This window comes from Cuculus canorus, chromosome 10 (assembly GCF_017976375.1).
Source record: "Cuculus canorus isolate bCucCan1 chromosome 10, bCucCan1.pri, whole genome shotgun sequence".
NCBI classification, from domain to species: domain Eukaryota; kingdom Metazoa; phylum Chordata; class Aves; order Cuculiformes; family Cuculidae; genus Cuculus; species Cuculus canorus.
The window spans coordinates 6,254,429-6,281,701 of record NC_071410.1 but is presented as its reverse complement, the minus strand read 5'-3'; the positions used below and the strand labels follow the sequence as shown (position 1 = coordinate 6,281,701).

At 41.7% G+C, this 27,273-nt stretch overlaps 1 long non-coding RNA gene across 2 annotated transcripts in view; it reads left to right on the top strand.

The window, feature by feature from the left end:
* LOC128853176 (uncharacterized) overlaps positions 1-25,212 on the top strand; it is a 71,875-nt gene extending 46,663 nt beyond the window's left edge. Inside the window, exons 4-5 of one of the 2 annotated variants that reach the window (XR_008451503.1) lie at positions 19,259-20,323; positions 21,507-25,212. This is a non-coding gene — a long non-coding RNA (uncharacterized LOC128853176). Of the gene's footprint in view, positions 1-19,258 lie in introns of both variants that reach the window. The other variant, XR_008451502.1, reaches the window with a different exon arrangement.
* The last annotated feature ends 2,061 nt before the right edge of the window (positions 25,213-27,273 follow it).

Here is a 27,273-nt window from a genome sequence, read left to right as displayed (position 1 = left end):
AATTTCTGTGGCTGTATTTTGACAGAGGCAATTAAACCTGCACAGGCTACTGCACTTCAGGAGGTTGCGATCTCTGAAACTCATGTTCAGCACTGTTAAGGTCTGGAGGTGTTTGTGTCATGCATCCTTTTCCAGGTCTAACTCCCTGAATCATTACCATAATGGTCCATTTCGCCAACTTAGAGCTAGATATGCACCATCTTGTGCTTTATTGAACATAATGTATTTTAAGGAAGCATGCCCGATGTGTTGTGCCATTGGCCTTCCTCCAACCATATAATCCAATTTCACTGATTTCCAGACTAAAGATACTCATTCCTTTTAACAAAGAATTGTGGTGTCAATAAGATTTGAGATGCACAGACAATATCTTTCTTTCGTGCCAAATTGGCACTTCCTTCCCGGCAAACCACAGATGAAGAGGTTTCCTGGATCCAGACAGCCCACCACCTCAGCTTGGGCTTGGGCTGGTTTCAGCTCAACCAAGCTACTGCTTTTCCACACCCTGCTCCCACTACCTAGTTTTCTCTAAAAGCTTAGCTGGAGGACGACTCACTTCAGTGAACATCAGAATAAAATCCTGCATACAATTAAATGTGCCTTACAGTGCTCTTAGCCAGGCAGAATAGTGGGGTTGGGTAGCTTTTGAATTAATTCCACACTCTGTTTATCAGCAGTCTAGCCTTCAATACCTAGTATTACTCCTAAATATTTTACCTCTTGTTGCACTAATTGAACCTTTTGTCTGTTGACTTTCAATCCTTCCTTCTGGACTGCAGCCAAAACTTTCTGTCTGCTGACATGCTTGATTTTTCAGAATTCCCCCAGTTCAGGTGTGATCCACATATGATGTTACACGCTCCCTGGACCTGCAGGCTAATTTCTCCCACATCTGGGTGAAATATATGTGACAGATCGTAGAAGCTTGTAAAACCCTTGAGGAACTTGTATGAAAGTATTCTGTTTCTTCTGAAATGTAAAAACAAACTTTTACCAACAATTCTCTACTGAAGGGCTAAAGAAAAATGCATTTGCTAGATCTATGACCGAAAACCACTTAGCTCTTTGTGCTACTGCAGCCGTAATTTCTGGCATTTTAACAAGAAGAGGTGTTGTTTGAGGAGTTACAGCATTTAATGCCCTGAAATCCTCAGTCAGATGCATCTTCCTACCTCCTTTTAATGCCAGCCACACAGGGGAATTGCACACCCAGGGTCATTGCACTGGCACTCCTTGATCCACCAAGCTATTAATAGTGGACAACAATCCTTTCTGGGCTCCGCTTGGGTACTTACATCGCTTCTGCAGTCTTGGATCAAGACCTGTTATTAAAGCAAAGGCATTAATCTTTCCATACTCCAACTTATCTCAAGCTTATACTTGCAGAAAGGTAACTCACCCTCATCCTGAGGTGTTCGGACTATTTCCGGAGCCTTTACAGGATACATCATTTACAGGATGTACAGGAGTACATCATTTTGTAGGCAAGGTAATTATGAGTCCTTCTATTTCTGTATTATCCTTCCACAGTCAGTCAGATCAGAAGTTACCTATTTTGTTTAAGGGACAGGCTGCTGAAAAGCCCATTTTTTTATCCTGCACATGATGCTCAATACAAGAAAGCTCAGCCGCACTCTCCAGTAAGCAGTTTGCACTGAGAGTGGGTGTAGGAGCAGAGCTGATAAACTCCCTGCACCATAAGAAATCACTGTACACCTTTGCCTACATGGTGTTGCAGGCATCTGCGCTCTTGCAAAATGGTAATTTCAGTAGTTGCTCAGGCACCAGAATCTAATAACAGTTTGAGCTCCCAGTATCTTGTTTTTCATTGCTATTGTACAGTTCTGCCAATTCATGCATTAAGACGCTAATGGGGTTCATAGTCCACCCAGCTACATCTTCTCCCAGGTTTTCTAGTTCCTTCTGAACCCTGTATCACATCAACTTCAAATGTAATTTTCAAGAGTTATCCAGTCCAGACAAAATACCCTCTGCCTTTGGGCAGAGGGGCACATACCACAGGACTATAAAGGTCCCTCTCATCCTCCAGAGCTTTGGTTTGTTTGTCCTCAGGACCCTGACTAGTGAAAATGATGGTTAGTGGTACTGATTGCTTTGACTAAACCTGTTTCTAGTTCCTTTTCTTTACAGAGAATCCTTTCAGCCCTTCTGTCATATCCATCCATCCCTGCTCCTCATTTTGTTCAGAATTCCCAGACCCCACAGTCACGCCTAACCTCTAGCACTGCATTTCTGAATTGCTGTCTCCCCCAGCAGCAATACAGCAGCTATCCCAGGAGTCGTTTTTTTAGCAATACATGACTTCAGTCCCTCATCTGATTTTACTTCCAACTTAGATGCTAAACCAGTTCAACACCTTGACGCTCATCACAACTCTAGCCTGTTCTCTCTCCCCACCGCAGGTTTGTGGAACTTAGCATCATGCAGAGTCCAGTCAGCAGGCATTCAGCTAGCTTTGGCTCCAGAATTTTCATCAGAATTGGTCTAAAAGGGCTATTTGCCTAAAGCCACAATCCACTCCACAAAAATACTCATCTTTAAAGTCCCACTTCCACACTGAAGGCTCAGCCTTAAGTGGTAACCAACTTCATTTAACAGTGAACCTTTCAGTGGTCACACTCTCATGCTGGTCCCTGTGTCCCTGAATTAATAGCATTCTTTATCATGATGGGATCCTCCGTCCCTGTATGCTTGCAGCTCATTATAAAAAGGAATATAAGTTTCCAAGGGTATGGTCTGGGTGAAATGGGATCATTCTAAATGTCTTCATCCCGGTCATCAGGGTTGCTACTGCTCTGGTTTGTACTGCAGTCAATATATCCATTTTAGCTGACAACTTCTGTTTATTTTTCTCAGTGACTTGCTTACTGGAGTCTCAGAATTCAAGCGTTCTTGTTCACCCTATGTGGCAATGATTTGATTTCTATTCCTTCTCTGCTCAGACTCTCACAGCTTCACTCTCATGGACTTGACTGCTGGGTTACCACCAATCTGCCACAAGCGAAATGCAGTCTGATGATGCATTCAGACACCCCCTTCCCTGCCAGCGCAGAGCAGAATAAAAATGGCTTGGCTAATATCTCTTTCATGAAAATAGCCCGGAGAACTTGACGATTGCTAGTGCTGTCCTTGTAGCAGACAATTTTGGGGCATTTACATGTGAATTAACATGCCCAGAAGCTGAAGCCTAGGGAAGACTAACCTGAAACTGGTGAGTCCTTGTTCAGATCCCTGGATAGTAGAGGTTATCTTCTGACTGCTGGTGAGGACTGTGGTGCCCATGCATTACTACACACTCAGGGTTTTCCTTATACAGTGTAGCTTGCAAGGAAAACACTCCTGATGTGCCAGTCCAAACCACTATTTTCTAGGGTTAGCTTTTCAAATACAACAGTGGGTTGTATTTTCAAATACAACTCATTATGCAATTAAGGCATTCATGGTAAGTAGCACTGTAGCCGATGTCTTTCTGTATTATCATGACCCTTCCCATGAACAGCTTCCTCACCTGGCCTCTGTTACCCTTCCTTGCTTATTCAGACTGCACAGCTCCTTCACAAATGTGCTACTGAACTTATGAAACACACAGAAAATAGCTCTTCCTGCCCTTTCATGGCATACTCCGAGGACCGTGGTGCATCCACACTGGTGTATCTGTGAGCAAGGTGCAGCTCTCACAGACTTCTTTTTTATTCTCTCGACGGAGGTCTCAGTCGAGCTTCCCAAACCAATGTGGTTCCTTTCTGAACTCAGTTTAAGCAGCTCAAAATACACATCTGCAGCTACAGTATCGAAGACCATAAACTCATTTCTTCCTGGTGTCACCTGATGAAGCCCTAACTCTGCAGAGCCTTTGACCCATGGCCATGTCATCTGGCAGAGTTCACATGGGAGCATTATCCGTACCTTTGCCAGCTCCAGGGTCCCAAATGTATCACATCTAGTGGAACTGGTGCTCCCACCTCTGTTTGATGCCTACTGCTGGCATTTCAGAGCAATCTGGAAAGGTTTTCTGTTTCCCAGTGGTGGTGGAATCACTGCAGCCAATTCACTGGTTTCAGTGTAAATGCACTTGGTGATCTTGCATGATTCCTTTGATACTTTAACTCGGGGGGCAAAGCCTGGAAGCCATACTGCATGGTAGTATCTAGAACAGCATCTGAGTAATGAGCTATCGAAGGAGATGGGAAGGATGAGGGAAGAAGGACAAAGGTTGAAAGGAAAGCAAAAACCTGCCCCAAATGCCACCAACGCTCCCACACATCAGCTATTTACATTAGGAGAATTTATCATGTTTGACTACTCAAGTGTGCCATTTTATTTACCTTGGGTGCTTTTGGGGCAAAATATAGAAACGGGCCAGTTTACTTTGCTCTCATTTTTAGACAGTTTCACTTTCAATTTCTTCTGCACAAACAACATGCTACAATTTGGGGGCTGCAAAGGCTGCAGGGAAATATTGATTTCCTCACAATAACACTAAAACAGTTCGACCCAACATTTTCCGAAGGCTTTTACAAAACATATATTTTGAGGGACAAGTTTGACTTGACAGACTTCTTTTAAAGAGAGCTGCTTTTCTTGCAGCCAAGGTAGAGCTGTTATTTACTCCTTTTTATTACACAAAGAGGATTGTTGATGCTAGAAATTTCTTTTACTCAGGTAAATAGCTCTAAAATTTCAGATTATCAGGCTGTGTGAAAAGCTGCACTGTAATGCCAAAAAAATTCTAATTATTCAGCTAATTTAAAAAGTCTTAATTATAATATAGAATAATTAATTTCTTTTGATACTTACAACTCAGACCCTCCCTTGTATTCCTCAGGGGTCCAGAAGTCTTAGCGAATGTAACAATGGGAATTGCTTCTTAGAAACTCCAGCTTTCTTTAAGGCTTTTCTCAGCTTAGCAATATTTCTGTATATAGGAAGAGGGATAGATGGCCAATAGTATAGCTGGAGATTCCTGAGCCATCAGATTTCAAATTCAGAAGGTCATATGCCACCTCTGCTATCAAAAGCGTTCCAAAAAAAGACACCAAAGTATCACGATCTGTGATTCTACCAGTGCACTACTGCACTACGTGAACTGCAGCTCATCTCATCTTGCCATCACAGCCCCAGCCACAGACCCCCATGGGGTACCACTGGACTAGGAACTCCAGAGCCACTCTTTCTTTAAACCCCTCTGTCCCATGGTCTCATCACAGACTTCCAGTCTATTCCTGCCTTGTGAAACTGCTCGGTGTCATCCAGTCAACTGACACTCCAGGAGGAGTTCAGCTCCTCTACTACACACTACGAGCTTTAACGTACTTCTGCCAGAGCTGCACTTGTGGGGGCACCGGAGATCACAGGCAGCCCCTGCAGAGATGAGTAGGTGAAACGGACACACAAGGTCAGGACATGCCAAGGTGGGAAGGAGGCTTACGCTTCCACCCAGAGCCGCTGCAGTAATCCTTTCCCTTACTTTATGCCATTTCCCTCAATTACAGAGACCAAACAAGTTTAATTCAAGGAGGTAGATCTTAACTTCTGTCCTCCCTGTCTGATTTAGCCCATGGAGCCGGGTGGTGACTGCTGCCACCAGCTGCTCTGACATTCTGGGCCTTAGCTGCTCCTCTTAGCCAAGAAAACAATCCAACTGTGAAGGATGTGGGCTTTGTTTTCACCCTGGTCCCTCACATCCAAAAGCATATGCAGTGTCAATTTTGGAGTGAAAACTAACAGACACCCTGAAGTCAGCTGGGAAATTTGGAGTACACTCAATGTTGCAAATCTTGAGAATAAGGGGTGGGAGAAGGCAGTGCAGGGCCTATGAATCTGCCAAGAAAGGAGCTATTTCTTGGGACATTTGCATTTTTCTGTAGTTAGCTAATAGAAAGGACTTGATTTGGTGAAGGCTTCCAAACAATTGCTCTGTGAGATCAATACCAGCTAACATATTACTCTAGCATTCAATACACTTTCACTTTTATGTGTTCTCTCTTTCCAGATCCAAATACCAGTGTAAAGCAGCCCCCAGGACGCGTGGCATGCCCAGAGAGAGAGTGCTGACAAGAAGCCAGCACATACTGAAGGGTTATGCTATGCTGACACTTTTCTTCCAAAAAGCATTCTAAAAGGATAGGTTTCTGAAAGCTTTTGAGGCACTCGGGTGCAGCATCTTAGCCTTAGACTTTGTAACGCTCTAGCAGAACCTCTATCTTTCTGTTTTTTACAGCACTTCATATAGTAGAATGCTCCCCCAGCCCCTCATCCTCTTGGAGGCTTCTGGAGGTTAAGGCAGGACAATAATACAACACCCAGCCATGCATACTGATGGACACTCACTGGAACGGGTAGTTAACATTCCTCATAAAGAACAATACGTTTGTCCCATTCCTGCTGCTGGTGGAACACTAATTTCCAGTGAAAGCAATAGTTGCATCTTATTTCTTGCTCAAGGCTCTAAATCTCCTCTCCACCCATTCAGGTGTCATAGATAAGGACTGCATTTACATCCCGTCAGTCACACCCTGCTGCACAAGAAGGTGAAGCCACTTTATGCAGCTTAGTTAGTAATGCAAGACCCTTTTCCAGAACAGTAAACTTCTTTCTGACATCTTTGATGGCAAAATAGGAAAAGGAAAGTTCAATTACATTTCAAACCCTAATAAAATTCACTTATCTTTCCCCTTTTTCTATTTTGAAAGTACACTTGCAGTTGCTACTTTTACTGGATGTTCTCCCTCTTAAAATTCAGTAAACCTTGTGTGCATCCTCACTCATCTCCTTCACTGTGAAGAATTAGAAAGAATTAATAAGCTGGGATATTTGAATAAATCCTTTTTATTTCATGGCCTGATTTTACTTCCAGAAAGTCTGCATTTCTAGCAACCTCATAAATTACCAACATATATGGAAAATAAATACTCCTTGTCTCTCCTACTAAGCCTGCAGACTTAGCAAACAGATCTCTCAAAATCACAGGAAAAGGAAAGGATATTTTCTTTTCGACTCATTCAACTGGAAATACAATTTTGAGAAAAGCAAAGCAGTGTTTCCCTTTCACTGTTTCCATTTCATTTGGGCTGATAAATGCCTATGGGACATAGTGTTTCTGTTTTCGCCTCTTCTCAGCTGTATGTCTCTCTCTACTTCTCTCTCTCTTTTGCCCTCTTTTCCTCTTCCTCCACTTTTCAATTGGCCTAAAAATAAGCGGTTCCTGGCAGCAGCAGGGTTGGCTGTCATAGGGATTGTTGGTATATGACCTTCTGTCTGTAGCAGAAGAGGGTTGGTTTCCTTTGACAGGCATTGAACAAGCTGAGGAGTGGTTTAACTATCTTCACTGATGACATTATCCAAAGGATGTTCCAGAGATGTCAGTCCTCTGGTTAGGTAGGCAGCCAGATGTGAATGATAGGAGTTTTATCACAAACAGTCCCATCCAATAAAAGCACGTTAAGACTTTGAAAGAAAAGAAAGCCACTGTGAATTCATGTCCTCTTTATGCTTCTGCTGGCAGCAAGGCACTGAATTAGTGTGAAAATTGAGCAAAAATTAATCTTTGCCTCATAATCCATTATTTAAAAGGGAACACTCACTCACTATAATTTTCAAGTCACTGCTACAGCAAAGTCGTTCTGAAATCTGTAAGTTTGCCATAGGGAAAAAATAGCAACATAAGACTAGGTCTTGAGATTTGCCAGAGTGCCAGACTCTTAATCTGCTTACTGCATTCACCATTTGCAGTTCTGAATTGTAGTTAGAGCTTCCTCAAGGTCACCCCAAACATCTCAAAGCCATTTCTTAACCATCTGCCTCTGATCCCTAAAAATTAATATGGAGATGGAGAGAGAAAGACTATCAGATTCCTTAGGGTCACTCTCATTTACCAGAGAAAATGTAGCAGGAGAAGAGTCCCGGGCCACCACAGCTGCAATCCAAAAGCCTTCAGCGCTCATAGCTCAGTTCATGGCTACACCCCACCTCTGTCACCAAAGTGTGGGTGCGCACTCCCTTTTGACACCAGAAGGAAATGATAGAAAAGCTGGGATCACGCACGCCTGCATCACCAGCATTTCACCTCTGCTAGCCTCAAATCCTGTTGCAAGTAGAGGCTCTTTGCTGCCATAACTTGAGTGGTCATCACGTAAGAGAGCCTCAGGCACAGAGTTTGTTTAGTCAGGGTTTGCCTTCAGCCCAGCTCTTATTTTTCACATCAATTTCTTAGCCTATGCCATGCTTAAAATGAGCAGAGTCCTGTAAGAGACAAAGTGCGAAGCTGTGTTTCATTTACCATATGATTGCCTGCTGTCCTCCAGGTTTCCCTGTGATTTTGGAGAGCAGGGATAAGGTTGAGAGGATAAATCAAACAAAGAAAAAGTCTTGCAGTTATGGGAACGAATCCCAGATCTTTAGGAAGGCTTGGACCAGGTCACTGGATCTCTCTGCTCCTGCTTTCCCTCCCTGAAACATGACAGTAAAGCACATTTCTTGTTTATATATGTAGATTGTGATGTTGTTTGGTCTCCCGCTAGCTGTCTTTGCAACCTGAGATGCCAGTCTCTGTTGGGGTCCATAAGATTTAATGTAATATAACAACGCTACTAAGAACGAAATACATACGTTACCGAGCATGACAGACACACACACACACACAAATCTAGCTCCTGCTAAGACACAAGAAAGGACTAGCAGGGAAATTTGTATTTTGTTTCTGCTTTTAGGAAAAAGAAAAGGAAACAAACAAGCAATAATGGTAGACTATAAAACAGCAATAAAAAGAATAGAGATTAAACTGCAGCATGCAGGCACTTTAAAAGAAATAAATAGCAAAAAATGTCTTAATTTGTTTCCATCGGGTCTAAAAAACAAATCTGGGACAAAAAAAAAGCTCCCCCTCTGCCAAAAAAACCCACAACAGGCTGCCTAAATAAAGACATTATGGAAGGAAAGGACTGATGAATACTTTGAGAATGTGTTAACTTTTAAACAGCTTGAATATTCAAATTGGAATAAAAATATTCCTTCAATTAAAAATTATTAAAATTAGCTCAAAGTATTTTTTTGGTGTGTTCACTGCAAGAATTTAATAGGATCTAGTACTCAGCAAAGCTTTGAAGCAAAAATAACGTCTCAGGAGCTCATTACGCATTAAATCCTATCAAAAAGCAGGATCCCACTATGAAATTAACACAATTTGCACATCATTATTGCAGGCTACTCCTTCTCCTGCTCTTTTGGTCACTTTTAACTTGCATTTGTGATGCTGTCAAAACCCACCACCGCCAGAAAAACACTCGCAGAAAAATGGGCATTGTACCTTGAAACATCCTGAGCTGCAAACAGCACGATGCAATAGTCACACAGAACAATATACACAGGAGAAGCTGTCAGGAAAGCCGAGGAGTAGAAAGTGAAATGAAATGAAGCAAGGGATGTGGATCAAAATCATGTTTGGGAACTTTTTATACAGTAGGAAGTTTTGAACGTTGTGCCTTCCCGGGCTTCTATAAATGCAGTTGCGTAGTTTCCAGTTTTCAACCTGACTTTTAACATGGCTGTATTAATTGGTTATTTTACAAGACATGTTCGATCACAAGTATTCATGAAATATGAATCACTGGATAAAGTTTCCTTTAATGAAATGCTGGGTCTTGCTTCCTCTTGTCTGAATTGGAGGAAGAGGAGAAAAAAAAAGAACAATCAATACAGCTATAGCTCATTAAAATTCTAGGCTGTCAATACAGTATATGTCTATCACTTCAGAGGCTACTGAAGTGTTGCTGGTAATGACACTTTACTACTGTATTTGTTAAAGTACTTGTGGTGTCTGCTAAAACTTAGCAAGTGTTGGCTGCCTTCAGTGTTTCTGAGGGCCAAAAGGAGGTGACAGTTAAGGGAGAGAAATCAGTCTCCTTAATTGTCCTCAGCTAATGTGAAAACCAATGTAGTTGAGTTAGGGGATTCGTCTCCACAGAGCCCAGCTGTTATTTTTAATGCAGTATGTGGAATATTAAACTGTTTATCTTGTTATTGAAGCCATAAGAAGGCTCTTTCATGTCATCATTTCTATTTTATTTTGTTTAGAGTCCTTCATTAACTTTTCATATGAAAGATCTGTAATTTACATCTTCAAAGAACTTTCAAAATGTAAGTTTTAGGGACGACAAGTGCTGTATGTGTGCAGTTCTATTCTGATGGCAAAGTCAAATTGCAAAAAATACCATCAAGAATGTTTCTGCCTTTTCTTTTTTATTTATGAGTAAAACACAGGGGATTTCTCTGGGGAAAAAAGAATTATTCTGACTTGATACTCATCAGTGCAAACTGAAGACAAAACCTGTGCTGCCTCTGAAAGGCTAAAGAAGGTTGTACGATCTATGGTCCAGGGAAAAAAAAGCCCTAAATTAATTAACAATACTTTAAAACTAGGAATGTTCTGCATATAAATATTGGTTTTGCTTTGCAATCCTAATTCTAAGCAGTCAACCCCCGAAACCAACCAAATCAAAACTGCAGGGGGGTTTGTTCCTCCATCTTAGGTCAGGAAACATGGCCTGATTTTCAGACACCTGGGAGCAGAGAGAAGCCCTGGACAGTGCTGTTAAGCTTTATTTCTCTCTTATAGTTTCAGTCCTGATAAGAAGCGCAGCTTGGAAGACCATTTCAATGGGAGATTTCATCAGCAACCACAGCAGGGTTCAGTAGCTGTACCCAAATCCTTGCCCAACAGAAGCCAACACCAACATCCTGACTATCCAAAAAGGTTTATATTACTGCATCTAAGGGTGATAACCCTTCTCAGGTCAAGTCCCTTATTATAAATCAGTCGATCAATCCCCAAGGTTGCTAGAGCACTCAGTTTCACGTTGTGACGGTAAAGCAATTAAAAGCTCAAACCCAAACAAATTAGATTTTGTATGTTTGGTTTTACAAACGCTCAGAAAGGGGTCAGATCTTTTATCACTGTTATCAAGGGGGAGGGAGAAAATCCATCAAGTCACACAGAACTAATTTACACCACTTAGTGACAAAAATTGGAGCTATATACGGTAATCCAAGTAGAAAGGTTTCTTTCAGTACAGAAATGCAACGGACTCTGTAGAAGTCTAATAGATTGTGAGTTGGTACTAGCTGAGGAATCAAAAGAATTAGGGACACACTGGAGAAAAGGGACCTCTAGCAATGACTGGAAAAATGCTGGAATCTGGAATTGTCTGGTCATGTTTGTATATGTAATCTGTTATCTCAAGGCACTATCTCATTATCATGCCCTAGAGCTATACCACCACCACTGTAGCTCTGGGGATGGCTGTACTGCACTCTTCTGCATGGTGGAGGCAGATGTGCCCTTCTGAGCTTGCCTGGCATCTCTCTTGGGTGACTGTGTCCTTGTGGCACTCAGTCCCGTTGTTCCTGTGTTTGGTCTCACTCTGCCATCTCTCTTGCTTTTTGTGTGCTGAGTCAAAAGCAGTTATCACACTGAGATGGAGCAGTACTGATGAGGAAGGCAGGGCTGGGTAACTCTGACAAGTCTTGGAGACCATCCTCAGCCTTGTGTGATTCTAATCTGTGTCTGGGTTAAATTTCTCCTTAAGTTCTGCCAGCAAGTCCACCCAGGCTCAAGAGTGCTCAGAGTAGAGACTATCATTCACTGTGCCTTTACTCATCAAGGCACATGCCTAATGCCTTATCTTTAATGAAAGTCTCCCCGTGTTCCGGTACTATAAATAATAATTTAAATATTGTATGTCTGAGCTCCAGTGGCTGAGGTTGAAGTGATCATTTTGGAAAGATGGAACAGCTCTCATCTAAAAATACGTATCTGAAAAACTATTCTGGAAGAAGCGAGACTTATAAATTGATAAATGGGTTGAGGTTGGAATGGAGACTGTGATGAGAGGAAAAAATCAGCTCTCTGAAGGAAGGAAGCAAAAGAAAAGCAAGAGCCGTTCCAAGACTCCTATTGTTTAAAATTAAGGATCTGAGGCGTAGCGATATAACAACTGGGAAACTGGCATTCTAAAAACGCTGACCTAGATGAGGAGTTTTTGAATTAAAAAAACCCCATAATTAAGGAGGCTTTCTACTTAACAAAAAATAAGCAGGAAAAATGGAAATGTTTTTTATGGAAATGTAACTTTGTAGGAGATTAGAGAAGCATGACAGAAACCCAAAATGAGGATTCAGAGGAAGCATATCTCAGCCAACTAAGTAGCTTTGATACTAATTGCTATGAAGCATAGGTACAATCACTCTTTCCAGTTTCCTCCATATGAGCAATATGGTCAGACACCAACCTGCAGAGCATAAGAATCCATCCCTCCCTCAGCTCACAACGGGTTTGTTCTGGTCCACACAGACTGCTACCACTGGTGGCAGGCTGCTGCAAGAACAGTTTTGTGATGGAGGCTTTGGGTTGCACAAAATTACATCATTTTCATAAACAAACAGTATTTTTTACCTTAAATCTAAATTTTTTTTTCATGGAAAAATTACAGTGTTTCACATGTTTTTCTGAGACTAAATAGCATTGATTAAGAATATCCCCCAACACATTTTATTTAATAATCCAGTAAAATCCTAGCACCTTTTTTTTCCACATTCCATGTACAGAGCAGAAAACATTTCTCATTTCCGTTTGAATGTTATCACTTCACTAATACAAAAGACATGTACTTCTAAGCATGACCTACCGAAGGTCTTTGAATTTTATAGTGCATGGACCAATTTAATTGCTTTATTAATGATTATGATAAAACCAGAGTTTTACTTCCTACTTACGAAAACTCATTTCTCTGAAAGTGTTTAAAATGTAAACACATGAAGGCTCTGAGTTGAATGTTCCCCATGATACTGGCCCTTTGGATGGTGAAAGTGGGGGAAGTGAGGATGCAGAGAGATTCAAATGTAAAGAAGACAAGAACACACCTGGGGCTACAGCAGAACATGGAACAGAATCCACTTGTGTGGTCATAATGAATGGACAACTTTTGTTTTGAGGAGCAAAACAACCTACCTATAGTCTTACTTGAAAACAATTACCTAGGTGGAGGAGATGTTCTTAGTGTGATGAGTTCTTTGACTGAGATTCATTCGAAGCACACAGAAATCAGTGAGAAGCCATAGTACCGCAGCAGGGTTTGCTTTAGCTTTAAAAACTTACAGCACCCACCAAAATGTCAATGAAACTTGTCATTGAGGTGGTAAGCAAAAACTGCAGAAGACCATTTTATTGACTCAAAAATCCCACACTTGCAAACAGAGAAAGACTGGGAAGATGATGGAGAGCTCGAGCATCTTAAGCTGAACACAGGAGACAGAAAATTAATTGCTGCATTGACATTAAGGTAAAGAGGGCTGGGCACTTGTGGGAAGGGTTAAAAGTCTGCATTTACCTTAGATTGCAGTTCAATGTAGAAGACTTTCATGCTGACAGAATGCAGGCTGGAGAGGGAAAAGAAAGCTGATTGATAGGAAAGAATCAAGCTAGTGAAAGTGAATAATAGAGGACCAGACAGTAATTGTCGAAGAAGATTTGATAAACAGTTTCAGAACAAGACAAGGAGCAGAGAGTCAAATATTGTACTGCCATGAAAGCCAAAAGTCAGGAAAAAAGAATAAAAATGATGCTTTTTCTTCTCCTTCTCTGAAAACACCTAGCAGGGGCCACATGAGAGAAGAATCAATAGGACTGATTTAAGGCGTGTTAAGAATTACTTTTAAAAAAATCCAAACTATTCTGCTCAATTTAATTGGTGAACCAGCAAGATCCAGCATATAATTTTTAAGACCAGGGTGGAGAATTATGAAACGAACCATAGGGAAGAGCAGGGGTCCCACGAGAGCCCTTTGAAAGAAGAAGGGCTGAGGAAGAAAAGAATGGGAAAGTCTCAGCAAGAAGTTTTAGAATACTATAAAAACATGACCAAAAAGTCAGCCTTGAGGAGATCACAAAATAATGAAGAAAAGGGAGATAAGAACCTGTGGCCAAGTATGCCCAGACTGGATGAGACAAAATACCTCTGTTAGCTGGATGCCATGGCAGGAGGAACCAAGAAGCTACTGGTTTGCTGGATGCCATGACTTTCAGAAACCACCTTGGTTAATGGACACCACTACAAATATAGCAGCAGGGCTGGAAGGGCAGAAGGGTCTATCAGCACTGTCTTGCTGGTAACTTCAGTTACCAGCCCCTGTTGCCACGGGGCTGGTAACTGAAACAAAAACAAGGCTTTAGACAGTCTAAATTTTGAAGGATGAATCACAGAATCACAGAATCACAAGGTTGGAAAGGACCCATTGGATCATCGAGTCCAACCATTCCTAACACTCCCTAAACCATGTCCCTAAGTACTTCATCCACCCGTTCCTTAAACACCTCCAGGGAAGGCGACTCGACCACCTCCCTGGGCAGCTGTTCCAGTGCCCCATGACTCTTACTGTGAAGAATTTTTTTCTGATATCCAACCTGAACCTCCCCTGACGGAGCTTCAGGCCATTCCCTCTAGTCCTGTCCCCTGTCACTTGGAAGAAGAGGCCAGCTCCCTCCTCTCCACAACCTCCTTTCAGGTAGTTGTAGAAGTCAGCAACAGCATGATTTTTTTAATTAAACGGCTAAAAAGTTGTTTGACCTATTGTTTGTACCTTTTCTGCATACCTTCTGAGAAAGAACAAGAAGAGAAGAGCCTGCTCTGCTGTTTCAAAGGTCTGGGCCCACTGCGCACACACATGTATTCCCATCACCAGAGTTTTTGTGTTCATGCTCCAAGAGAGCAGACTGTGCGTTTGAGCTGAAAGTTTGCCATGACGCACGTTTAGTTTGCATTTGCCCTTTTCCGTTTGCTGGACCATTGTCAGAACAGTCGCTCGCCTACATCATGCTGGTGGGCTGGTTCTAAACAAGAATCACCGAGGCTCCATTTGAAGGATCACTGCTGGCCTTCCCACCGCACTGAACTCCCTGTGTTCACAGATTAGACAAGATCTTAGAGCTGGAATGAGCTCAAAAGTAAAATACTACAGCTGGCCCCTTGCCAGAGAAAGCTGAATCTCTTTCAGGCTGGCTTTAAAGCTAAGCACGGCTGTCCTGCTTTGTCCCCCATCCCAAGCGCTTACTGCTGGAAAGGTCCACACACAGCCCTGGATAATCCCATGTCTTGACAAAGGTAGATCAACACTAGCAAGGAAGATAGGATTAAGAAAGAGTTGTTTTCTTCTTTAGAGTACAGATTGCTTTTAAAAGGAGAAAACCAACTGCAAATGTTTGGAACGTAATGAAGCAGCACACTGGGAGAGCACATGTGGGAACCTCGCACCTCCCAGCGCGTGTGAAACACAAACAAGCGTAAAAGCAATCACAGATTGAAGTTTGTCTCTTCTTAGTTTGACTGGCCTAAGGGAGACAATAGCAGGGTTAAAAAGAATAACAATCAGCCTACAGGAGTAATTTTTAATAAAAATACTCAGCTCAAGGGCAAGTTCTGGCTGGTACCTGTGTGTGTGGAAGCTCCCAGGAGGGCAGCTGCTGCTGCTCGGTAATCAACAGGAGCCTTGGTAGGGACACAGAAGAGTACAACATCAGGGCTGTAAGAGCCTAGGACGTGTGGGTTGGGGGGAAGATATGGTCTCAGCCACAAATGCTCTGTGTGGGAGTAAAGGCACAGTCTACTGATTTCAACGGTAACACTTCAAGTGGATGGTGGGATGGATAAAAGCACTGACAGCAAACAGATGCTAATAAAGGTATGAACTGTGTGGTAGGGGTTTTTTTTAAGGACTGCTTAATGAACTCTGCTTTTAGATACATCAAGTAAAATATGTAAAATATTCACTACAGGGGTGAATCTCTGAGAGACCAGGAACAGACACCGCTGGGAAAACACAGCCGCACCAGAGACTGCAAAACTGCTCAAAGAGGCCATCAGATATCCTAGAGCTGTCTGGCAGGGCTGTGGCAGGCTTACACGACAGAAGAGGAACACTGAGTTGACACCAGCAGTATATATGACACAGTGGGGGAGTCATATCACTTCTATGTCTCTTTTTGCCGGTCTAATAATGGATCTAATCATATTTACCCACCTTACAATAGTGTAGTGAAAGTTAACAGGGTGCTTTGAATTCCTGGACAATGCATCCTATAAAATTAGAACAGACTTCTCAAAGATCCTACGGTGTTTTATCTTACTGCAACTGCCATGGTAACTCACTGCCCAGAAATGCTTTGATAAAAACCTCAGCTGCCTGTTGCACATCTGCTTCCAAATCAATGGTAACCCTGAGTGTCCGTTATTATGATCAGACACACCATTTATGTGATGCTTTTTGATTAATGCCCTAACAGAGCTCCGACCAGATCCCTGTCTACGGACATTTCAGAACAGCAAATGGATTTACATCCCCAAAACACAACCGATAAATTAGTGTGAGTCTGGGGCTGACAGTTAAAGGAGAAAAGCAACACAAATGAGAAATTGCAAAAATGCCCCCCCAAAAATATTGTATTTAGGGGTTGTTTTTTTCCTTTCCATACATGAGAAAAATTTGCCAAGCAGTTGTCGGAACAGAACAATATCACAAGTACAAATTCCTTTTTCCAGCTGTTGAATACTTCATGGCAAACACTGTCCTACCTTGTAAATTTTCTTTTTGATACTCATTTTTACAGACATTCCACCAGTTCATGCCAACACCTCTATGTACCTAACCTTCCTTAAAGGAAAATAATGACAAAATGGTAGAAACAGAAAAACCTGACCCTTTGCATACAACTCCTACAATTCTGCAAATGCTATCAATCAGTTTATTCTTTATTCCTCAGATAAAGATGGCAAAAGTACAAATGCAACTTATTCCAACTATATCCCAGAACAAGAAAGGTAACCTTCAAGTCTGTAGACAGTTGGTTTTTGGAGGGATAGGTTGGATTATAGGGACAAAAGGTGCTGAAAATAAAGAAGATTGCACCACTTGCCTAAAATTCAGCAGAAAAAGGGAAGGAGCATAACTGGCACAAAGCTGGTCCTAGCTCTGGGTAGATGACCAGACAGACAAACTTATTGACTTGAGGACTGAATAACCTCTGCAAGATGAAATGTTAGCACAACGGCAGGGGTAAGGGCAGACCAGGAAGGCAGTCACCTCAGAATTGATAACCTGCTCAAGCCGCTACATTCGAGCACTCCAAGTGATGGGAGGGGCAGTGGAGGTGATGAAGTGGGACACATTGCTCAGAATTACATCAACAGCAAGGAGGAGAGGGCTCTTCACAGGGCACAGAAAGGGCTCTTCACAGAAACTGTGTTTTCTTCCCACATCAAAGCTGCTACTACTCTCCACTAAAACACACTTTGAGATAAACTAGCAAAAAGCTCTATTTAAGATAAAGCCGGTAAAGTTTGTTTCAAGAACTCACAGATCTTCAGAAATCTAAAAAGCCACTTTCCCCAATCTCCAGTGCAGCCAAGCGGGTTAATGAGAAGAGACCTCTGCAAGACGGCATGTACGGCACTGCCGCTCAGCACACCGGCTGCAGGAGGGCTTTGTTGTGGTCCTCAGCCACCCAACCTCCATCCCAGGCAACAGGACTGCTTGCAGAAATCCTACTTAGCATGAGCAAAGGGTTGTGGCATCTGGGCCTTGGCCTTCAGCAGAGGGGTTGGCATAGAGGATTAAAAATCCTGGCTGGCTGAGCTGACAACACCTGCTACTGCGTCCTGATAAGCTGGGCTACACAAGGACAATTATAAATGTCTCCAGGACATGTTAGAATACATGTTTTAATTTAATCAGAGAGAACAAAAAAGCACATTAATCACTGTTCTCTTAGCAGCAAAGATGTCCAGATATTTGCCAAGATATCAGCATTTTTCCCGAATGCGTCAGGTACAAAAGTACAACAACAACAAAAAATTACAGCCTTACAGAGGTAGATACTGGGCCAAATTCCACCTCATGTTATGCTGAGCAGTTGCCTACACAGACAGCTGGAGGAAGGGAGAAGCCTGGCAAGGCTGCTGGAAAGGCAAGAGATGAATGCCTCGGGCGATGACTTTTAGCTTTGTCCATAGCAAAATGACCAGGTGCTCTGACACGCCATTAAACAAATGCACCTAACCTCAGGGGACCTATGCAATAAGTGTCATGTCTCTGCTTATTCTGTATGGTAAAATGAAAATTAAAAAAACATTCACAGAAATGACAATTGAACGCTGATGTACCAATCACAGGGCTGATCAAGGAGCTCTCTGATGCATGATGGAATGATCAAGGAGCTCTCTGATGTCGAAGCTGAGATATGTCCTTTCCTTACCATTCACCGGAAAGAAAAAAGCTCTTGTTATAATAACTTAATTTTTTTGCTTTCTATGCTCTGCTTTAATCGCTAGTTGCCCTTTTATAGCACTCACCATTTGTTTTTAATGATACTACCTTCAGGCTTGTTCTTGATTCTGCTGATGAGCTTTTAGAGGAGGAATTGAGTCTGTAGCTGCCTATTTGCCTCGAGCATTTAGGTTGGAGGGTGAACCGTGCACTCACTGGAAATGTATCAGCAGGTGCTGGTGCCGCGGGGCAGCGAGGGTACCCTGTATTAATACTTGAGTGTGGAGCATCTTGTCAAGCCTTCAATAAAATAAAGAAGCAGCAATTAAGAGATCTGAACGCCATAGAGGTAAACAGCTGAAGAGCCACTTTCCCAAAGGGAATGCTGAGACCTCCACGTTCTAATACCCCATAGAGAAAGAAGAAAGCTCAGCTATTATTTTTAAATCCTAAAGAACATCTCTGAAAATTGCATTGGTGTGTTCCACAAGAAAGGATCTTTAAGAATGTCTAGTCTATTATCTCCAAGTGTCGATGTCTCCCCTGCCAGCTACAGCGTCAAGTTTCTAGCAAGACATGGATGGCTTGTCCGCATAACGTAAAACCAGGCAGCAGCAAAAACGTGCAGAGTTTAATGTTTAGGTAAGCATCTAGACAGGATTTGGTGCATAACTTCCTGCAGGAAGTTCAACTCCTCAAACTGAGCTTCTTATGATGTAAGGTCTTCCTCCTTCTTACTGTTGTTATTTTTTCTCTTTTAAATTAATGCATGCAGCTGAGTTTCGAAGAGCAGTGTAGTGAGTAAAGAGGCACTAAGTAATAATCATCTTCCCTAACTGTCAAAGGATATGTTTTTGTTAATGCAAAATGCAGACAATTTATTGACAGAGATACATTGCGGAGGGGTGATTTTTCTTTACTTTCACAGGCAAAGAAAGTACACAGAAAAGTTAGACGAATGGACTGGTTTGATCTCAAATGGACAGCAAGTCATAATGATACGTTCAACAGAGAGGTTCAACCAGATCGACAGCTGAGAAGACTTGGCAGTAAGAGATAAGTGATAATGATCTCCATCATGCGTTTCTACAGCACCTTTTATTCCAAACTACTCCTAATATAACAAGAATTTCTTTCCTTTTCTCTTCTTACTCTAGGCTACGCTTCATATGGGGAGTGGGGAAGTGGGGAGGAGAAGGATTTATGTCTCTAAAGCAGCTATATAGGCAGAAATGCTGAGTGACAAACGAAAGTGAAAGAAGCTGTGCTTTGATAGGCACATTTAGGTGCCATTCCTGAACTAAGGCCTGGGAGAAGTCCAGCTGAAATCAGTGAGACTGTTCATGTGAGAAATGATGAGAAGGATTAGGTATAGCTGGAACATACTGATAGCATAACATTTCTGAAGCATTATCCTGAGCCTTGGACATGGGCACCCCTTGCTTGGGTGGTTTAGCAGAATTAGTAGAAATGTAAATTCTAACAGGCACAAGATCACCCTGTGTCTCCCTTAGGTTGGCTTCAGAAATTTAACACGCACCTTTTGTTCTCCTGACCATTCTCACATAGCCCTGAGAAGTAAAGAGCAAACTCCACAAGAGTTTATTTGGAGGCACTGCTTTACATGCATCCAGCACATGTGACACTGCTGTGCTGTGGCACACGTTAGCACTATCCAAGTTCCTCTGACAGGAACTAGAAAACATCTTTTCCATTTGAAGCCACAAGGGAATTTAAAAAGGGAAAGGAGAAACTACAGAAAAGAAGTGCAGAAAATACAAAATCAATTTTTCTGTGGGATTTTGGCAATGCAAAGTAACGTCAGCTTATTTAACACATTGATGTTCATTAATTTTCTTTTTTTACTCTATAAGTTGGCAGAAGAATGAGCTAAGTGAATGACTATTGCTTAGTGATATTTGATCAAATAAGCTACTATTGTTTCCATTCCACTTCCTACAAAAGTCTGAGGAAAAACAGTAAATACAAACAGGTGAGGAACATACTGGAAATATGATTACACAAAAAGCCTGATGCATGTTTTTACATATTTCTTTTCCTAAGTCATATTTCGCAGCAGGTTACCTAAATGGGAATTTACTAGGACAATCTCTTTCAAAAGTGCAGTTACATATCTAATGACAGTATGTGCTCAGAAGTTTGCTATCCATGATGTTTGAAAGACTACATCTTTCGTAGCACAAAGAAAAATGTCACATATTGAATTGCACAGAGATTATTCTTCAGCAGCCCAGCTATTTCTTAGAATCTGAGTAACCTTGAGTAACCCTCTTACCTTATGTAAACTGGAAAAATCATAGTGGAAGGTGACTACAGGATGTAGAAAAGCTATAGGAGAAAACATTGCTTTATCAGGAAGGAGATGAAATGGTCACACAGCTTTTTGGTCTCTTTGGCCTTTGTTTCTGCAAGAAGTGAAGCTCATGACAAATATCACTGCCTTAAGATGAATATCACATTACTGGAGAGTACAAGTACTGGAGAACAGTACTTGATCATTTATTGAAGAGCCTTGTAAAACGAATAGAAACTAGCATCCAGAGGCTTTTGCAAGTCGTATCAGTATGTCTGGAGGCTGTGCGGTGGCGTGCCAGCTACTAGCTCACTTCAGTGATGGGCTGGCACACCTTGACACAGCCTCCAGTGAAGGCAGCTGAGCTCCACGTTTGTAATTAGACTTCTTATCTTGCCAATTAAATATGGAGATATGAAATAAAATATAATTTCAGAATATTAGAAAGAGTAAGAGAATGATCTCAGAAGCCAGGTCTTTATTTTAGAGATAGATTTTATTGCTTCCCCAAACCAAATTGTCAATAGAAGGGGAGGAAATAAAGCAGCTCTTTTGCAAAAGCCAGGGACAAACTACGGGTAGGACCATGAGTCTGTACTCAGGTTACCTGCAATTAAGAATTTCTTGGGTATGTTATTGCTTCCAAGATTAAAAGTCATTACCTGCGAGGCTACGTCAACAATCACTGCTACCATCTAGCTCTCCTCCATTTGAGAGAGTTGCAAGCCTCTGCTCCCATCGTCATTCGAAACGCAAGTATATTCTGGGAGCCAGTTTCATTCTCCAACTTGTACCTAAGCACAACTCTCAGGAAGTTTCTCAACACAACTGCCTGAAAAGCAAAGCTCCCTGTTTCCTACAGGCTCTCCACCAGCAGCACAGGGGTGTTGACAGCAACTGAACAAGCAGCAGCTGTGCTTGCAACAGCCACAGCGAGGAACCAGTATCCAAGAGTGTCAGAGAGCATCAGAGTTGTCAGCAGGCTCCTGCCAGCACCTTTCCCTTCAGACTCTTACTTTGTACTTTCTACATTTTAAGCACGTGACTGTGTATGGCAAAGAAGAAAATGGGTGAGAAGATCTGCTTTGTTTTCTGTTTATACCACATGGAAGGCTATGGATCCATACATCTCACAGACTTTACTGGGTCAACCAAAATATTTCTGGTAAATTCACATAGGTGATTTCAAAAGCATCATATTGGCAGTTTCTCAAACATGAGTCACTTGCATGAAAACTCTCCTGGGTGCAGGAACATGGTATGTGCTCCATTCATTTAGCCTGCAATGGTGTGTTTAAGAATGGAGGCTGAAGCTTTCTCTAGGCTTTTCTCTTGGGTTATTCTGAGGTTAATAACTAAGCACTGTTAATGAGCAGGCTGAGCACTGCAGCTGCAGGAGAGACGGGAAGGAAAAGGTCAGATGCTCACTCTCATAGCAAAAGCATTTGTCACGTGTGAAGCTGAATCTAGAGATAGATAGATGCTGCCTTCAAAATTCCTTAATCTCTTTGAGGAGTTCATTAATAAAAGGACCTGTTTCCTGCTTCACCAGGAGCTCAGTGATACAGGGGATTTTGTTCTCTCAGCTTTCTGCTTCAGCCTCTCCTTACTGGAAAGTAACATCCATCTGCACATCTTTCAAAGATATTAGAAGTCTCCTGTTATATTCTTTAACTGACAGCTCATCATCGCCCTCCTCTCACATCACCTCATCCAGTCAGCTTGAAAACTGCTTGCAACGCTGCCATGCATCATCTCCCAAACCTGACTAAGCTCTCCTTTGGGGCTCTAAGCACCCCGCCAGAAACCTCCAAGAGTAACAGGCATGAGCTCTCCATTCCCGTTGGCCCTGACAGCATCCCTGATACAATGGTGAGATTCTCCACAAAGCGCTGGACCAATCCATATGTGCTTCTCTAGGCATTAAGTCCTCAACCTCCACCCCAAATTATGGTCCCTGGAGTGCAGAATAGAGAGCCCCTGTGTTGGTAAGGGAGATGGAGTACACAATGAACAAGGACAGGGTGAGAAAACTGGATGTAGCCAGTCTTGAAAAGGAAAGGGTGAGAGGATCTCATTGCTCCTCTTCAACTGCCTAGTGACAGGGTGCAAAAAAGTCAGACCACTGAAAGTGCACAGATGATAGGATAACAGGCAGTGGACAAGAGTTACAATAAGAGAAAATCTGAGCAAAGATTAGGAAAAAACTGTCACCAGTCCGGCATCGGACCAAGTATGCACTAAGGCTGCAACATCTCCATCCTGAGATATTCATATCTTGAGTAGACAGGGCCCTGGCCAACTTAACTTAGCTGGCCCACCTTTAGCAGGTGATTTGATCAGATGATTTCCAGAGATCCCTTCTAAAGTGCTCTAAGCAGCCTCTGCTTTGTCAGAAGTGTCAATACATTCAGGTGGTGGTGGCGACTGCTCCATCCCACTCCTAGCTAGTTCAACAAAACATTAACTAGATCCATTACCACGATGTAAAGCCTCCAACAGAAAACTGCCCTGTCAGCAGTGAGGGGCTATGGAGATTTTCAGAATTCTTTCTGCAGGGGTGCCGTGATTACGATCATACGTTTGCAATAATGATAATGGAGCTAACCATAATACCATTTCCAACTGAGGTAAGCTATGGATATGTATAAAATACGTATCAAATTATTTCTAGATTTTTTAAGTTCAGAGCCGACAGGAGTTTTTTATTATAATGATTTTGTATTGACATAACAACAACTTTCAGCTAAGCGGTTAGGACTATATATTTCCCTCATGGCCTCCAAAAGCACTGTAAATTGAAATGTACATTAAAAACAGTCAGTCTTTGTTTGCTGGCAACATTGAAGGAGAATTGACTGCAGTTTTATTAAAAAAAATTCCTATCTTAAGTGACTGACCTACAATGAGGAGTCTTAATAAAACTCTCGTTTAAGATTAAAACCAACATTCTGTTTGACTACATCCATAGAAGCATCATTTTGCTCAACAAAAGTGTAAAGATGCTCATTAATGTCTTCACAAAACCAATGACTTGATACAAAGCATCAGACTAAAGAAATCAAGAACTCAAATACTCTGTCCTGCACCGACCTGACCGTACACGTTGCCTGCAGCTGCTCCAGCAAGCAAGGACAACCTGTTTCCTGCTCTGTCCTGGTCCCTGGAGAGACCTCTGTCCAACCTCCTTGGTTCAAATACTTCAGTAGAAAACCATCTTCACAGACAACCTGAGTGTCCAGTCCTAACACAGTAGTAAAGATAACAGGAAAAAGCTGGGACTGGTAATGAAAAAGTCCCTCTGGACCTTAAAAACTTGACTCAGTTAAAGCAGAAAAATAGCATCTAAAAACTATAAAAGATGAATGAGACGACGTGGCCAGGTCCTAAGGCTGCCTCTCCTGCAAACAAAGTTGTCTGTGCAGAAGTGATAGGTGCTAATTAATAAACAGTACTGCTTTTTCTTTACCAATTATTTATTGAAACACCCGATACTCCTCTTTGATAAGCCAGTCTGAATTGGTAATAGCTTTTATCACAGCCGTGAGCAAGCAGAATCAAGTATAGAGTGCCGTTCCTTTTAAGTTGTTTATCTCCTCCTGTTACAGAATTCTCTGCAGAGTTTGTTTGGAGTTGTAATGAATTAAACACCTTATTTTTTATTATTATTTGTATTGTAGTAGTCTCTAGAAATCCCACTGTGGACAACGGCTTTGCTGTTATGTGAATACAACTTTGAACACAGAAAAGGCTGTGTCCCACAGACCTTACCCCTGAGCCTTGTGATTGATTGCTTATATGTATTCCTTCCAAATGTTTTCTCTGAGCGAGTGTTTTCTGTAATTTATGTCATATTCTATCTCCTGCTTTGTTTTGTGTCTGTATTTGGGGATGCAGTTTGCACAAAGCAACTGAAAATGCAAAGTTGCATTGCACAGGCCCACAGACAAACTCCATAAAGCACTGAGATCTGCACTTTCTGGAGAATGAAACTAAACTCAGAGCAGAAGAGTAGAAAATTTTCTAGCCATGCCAAACAAGTTCATGATATAAAGACCACAGGAAAAGACCACTGGTCCTTAACCAATACATTGCAGTTAATTTGAAAACCCCAATACACTGTCACAAAATGTGATCGTTTCACTTTGTTTTCACCAGGAAAAAACCAAAACCAAACCTCAACACAGTAAACAGAGCAAGCAGATTGCTGGCCTTGGAGCAGCGAGCCTCTAGAGCACTGATTAAAGTCATCCACCCTCCAACACATACAACTCCTCCCAAGAACTTAAGATATAACCAATGCCCTCACAACCTATTAGCCAGCTTTGCATCCTGAACAAGAGAACCCTGGGGCCCAGCTCTGAAAGGTCATGAAATTTCTTAGGCTTAAACTAGACTTAAAAATGGGTTTCCCAAAAGCAAATGCAGGAAAATAATGATTTGTAAGAGAAAAAAATCTAAAGAAATAACACAATCCTCCCATTCTTTTGAGTCTCCGAGTACAGGTGCAAAGGCGCGTGGCTCTGAAGGGGAAAGAATCCAAAATTTGGTTCTGGAGAAAGACAGAGGAGCTTGTTTCTGCAACAAGATGCCAATGAACTGGCCAACACCCACAGAGCTGTGCTCCAGTGATGTAAAAGGGTTTGAATAAATTCTGAATCCTATTCACTACCTTCAATGGCCATGGGGTACTCTGTCAGTCTAGTCTGCCCCATCCTGTCTTTCATTGCTCTCAGCATATTTTTATGTTAATATTGACAAAGCAACATTTTCTTTGTTAAAACCAGAGTTCTTTTTCTTTGACTGCATATATAACTTTCACAGCAAACTGTCCTCTCACACACACACACACACACTTTCTTGTGAACAGAGAACACCTCTTCTGACACCTCCTAATTTGTCACTGGTGATATATTCTACAGCTTTTCTTAATCAGAAAGGTTTAAGATGGGCTCATTGGGCCAAATAGAACTAGTTAGAAAGTTTGATGATTTACAGAAGAAAATATATCAAATGACAAAACAAAATTTACCAGACACATCTTTTGACCTTCTCTCCCTTTTCTTGAATATTTAAATAAAGCCCAGAAAGACTATTAGTTGCGAAAGAAAAGTATTTGCTGATAATACAGTTTAAAAGCAAAAACAAAAATTACAGCTTCTTGGTTCAAAAATGCCCTCCTAGAGTTCACATATGAGTTTTCAAAGTGAAGGATTTTAGAAATGTAAAGAAAAACTGACAGTTTTATATCCATAATGCATTGGTCCCTGGGCACATTTACAGTCTATGTAGTGTGTGGTATTTAAAAAAAAATCCTGAGATATAAAATCTGTGACTTAAATACAAAATCACATTTTGAGGCTAATGTAGTTTTATCAGCGGCAAGGATCCTATTCTGTCTCTTCAACTGTGACCTATGCTTCACTTCTATTAATTTGTTTGTTGGCCAGCCCTGCTTATCATGAATTTGGTATTTGAGGTGAAATTCTTTTTCAGACTCTTTCCACTGCACCATTTGTCTTCATAGCACAAATTCTCTTTTCTCTCAACTATTCCACTGACATCTTTACTTGACTTCATGTTCTTCTATCCACCCCCCAGGCTACGGCTGCCTGTTTATTTATGCTGTCGGCTTAATTTCTTGATTGATATTCTCACATTCCCCCTGCTACTTACTTATTTACATTGTCTGCTTGTTTCAGAGTCCTGCTTCTTTAAGATCAGAACGCCACTTTATTTACGGAAGAGAATCACTGTTTTCCACAACATGCTCTTTTTGCTTCTGCCGTGACCTGCATTACCAGTTAATCATCCCATATACTGCCACCCTCAAAGTGTTGTGCTTTTCAATCCTCTGTTCCTCTCTAGTGGAACTCCTTTTCTGGGGACACCTCATCAACTGAAGCAGTGCATTTTTTTTTTTCACTATATTAATTATTTAGCACCTAAATAGCACTACATTCTCTAAGTAAATAGAAAATGAGTTACTTCTGCTATAGGGCTTGTGACCTATGGATCTGATTCACCCTTCTCCAGGGTAAAGTAACAATTCCTCCTACAATCAAAGATTTTATCCTTGGGTAAAACAAACTGGCAAAGAAAGAAGTACTGTATGAGCATACGTGTCAGCCTGATGGCAAAACATATGACATCCCATGTCAGGAGAGAAAAAAGCGGTTACTCATGTCTAGAATACAAATGTTTTGGAAGGCCTACAAACACATGGAGCTAAAGTGCTGGATCAGGAAAGGCAAGAGAAATACTGGTTTCAGTAGCATCACAGTTACACTGGGCTGTTCAGCGGCTGAAGGATGAACTAGGGTGCGAGAGTCAGGATAGGAGTCTCAAAGGATTCTTTAAGATGAAGAAAAGGTTCTGGAGGTCTACTTCAGAGGAATTTTGAGATTTAAGGGATAAGTGTATATGTATGTGAGGGCTTAAGTGAGACTTACACTGGCCAGCCACTCTGAGACAGCTTCACCTTGACCAAGTAGCCAGAAATCATCCTACCCAAAGCACACCGCTCCTTTTAGCTATTGCCAAAACATTTTCATTACTCAAGCCAAAAGTTTATCATGAGAAAGGTTAGATCACTTTCTCCTTGTCTGTAACAAAATGTACCGTAGGGT